Source organism: Cetorhinus maximus, chromosome 32, assembly GCF_964194155.1.
Source record: "Cetorhinus maximus chromosome 32, sCetMax3.hap1.1, whole genome shotgun sequence".
NCBI classification, from domain to species: domain Eukaryota; kingdom Metazoa; phylum Chordata; class Chondrichthyes; order Lamniformes; family Cetorhinidae; genus Cetorhinus; species Cetorhinus maximus.
In genome coordinates this window covers 14,391,270-14,393,181 of record NC_135910.1, presented here as the reverse complement: position 1 = coordinate 14,393,181, position 1,912 = coordinate 14,391,270, and positions in this window count along the sequence as shown.

The following is a 1,912-nucleotide window of genomic DNA, read 5'->3' as shown; positions in this document are numbered from 1 at the left end:
CTTGATTGGTAAGGGGATCAAAGGTTACGGGGAGAAGGCGGGAGAATGGGGTTGAGAAACTTATCAGCCATGATTGAATGGCGGAGCAGACTCGATGGGCTGAATGGCCTAATTTCTGCTTCTATGTCTCATGGTCTTATCCCAAATGGGGAAAAAAAAGCCACCAAAAACTGGGAAATGTGAGTACTGGTCCAAACTGGTGTTCCAATTTAAGGTACACACGACCAGTTAAGAGTACCGGTCCGATTCCCCAATTTTCAATGTTTGTTCCCATTGGGATGGGACTGCAGCGGTTCAAGAAGGCGGCTCACCAGCACCTCCACCAGGGCAACGAGGGATGGAGAATAAACACTGGTGCGGCCCACACCCTGTGAACGAATACATTTTATAAAAAAAAGCTTTTGGCCATCAGCCCTGATGTGTGTCTCGATGTCTAATTTTGCCTGGTAAATGCTTCTGTGACGCGCTCCGGGACTAGTCCTTGTCGGTGATGGCCCCGAAGACAAAAACGCTCCCGTCGATCCCCCCATGTCACCTACTGAACTCCACCAAACCCCCCCAACCCCACCCCTCCCGGGCATCGCAGAGGGTCAGAGGAGGGATGGAGGGAGGAGCGCTTCTGAATTCCCCTCCTTAACCGAGGACAGAGTGGCCTTTACTGCCCCCTGGCGCCGGCGTGGGTCAATCCAGCCAAGGTTGGCGCACTTTGACCGCGCGCGTGACCTCTGACCCTCCCGCACCATTGGAACGGAGCCCATGGGTCACGCGGAGAGTTTCTCTCAGCTCCAGGGCAGAATGACAGGAAGCTGCTGTTTACAGAGAGACGGCCGTGTCACTTGTTTATTGAAGCTTCATTTTCGTCAGTGAGCGGAAAAAAAAAACCTATTTTGAATCATTGAGAGTTCTGTCCGTGTTGAGATGTGTTCCTGTGGCTGAGACTGTTTTTGCTGAGCTCGATGCCACTGCCTGTGTCCTTCGCCAGGGAGCGTTGGCCCAGGGCCCAGTTGCGCAGGGACCTTCATGGGAAGTTTGCAAGCCCCCCGAGTGAACCAGACAGTCGGTGGGGCACCCTCCTCATTGGGTGCAAAGGTGGGTGCCCCACCCAGTGTGGTACTGAGGCAAACACACCATGGGGGTGGGGGGGGGATTGATTCCTGCTCTCGTGGAAGGTATCAGCTGCGGCCCATTGGGTATGGCACCCTTGCCTGGCAGTCCCGAAGGTTGTGGGTTCAAATCTGACTCCAGGACTTGAGCTTAAAGATCAAGGCTGATGCGCCAGTGCAGCGCTGAGAGAGTGCCGCCCTGTCACTGTTGGCTTCCTCAGTGTGAAGCATTAAACCTGTGCCCTCCCAGGTGGATGTTAAACAACCAAATGGCCACCGTTTTTGAAGGAGAGCGAGGGATGTTTTCCTCAGTGTCCAGGGGTTAATATTTACCCCTCGACCAGCACCACCAAAAACAGATTTTCCCGGCCATTGTCACACTGCTGTTTATGGGAGCTTGCTGTGCGCAAATGGGCTGCCACATCTCCCGCATTACAACCGTGACTGCACTTCATTGGCCGTAAAGCACTTTGGGGCATCATGAGGTTGTGAAAGGCGCTATATAAATGCAAGTCTTTTTTTTTTCCCTCTCTCACCCTTCCCCTGGCCGTTTTTTTTTAAGTGTGTGTGTGTGACAGGAACAGGTCAATGACGAGGAACAGCCAGCCAGTGCTTGTCCTGCTAAAACAGGATCCCAGCCGAGATTAGCCTGAAGGGTGGAGGGGGGTGCGGTGGAAGTGGCAATGGACCAGATTAGCTTCCTCACCGAGGGATCAATGGGTGGGAGAGGAAACACGCGTTAAGGCCAGGATGCGTCTTTTGTGTCAATGGCGCATTTTGCCCCTCGGAGTAGACGCACAAAAAATAAA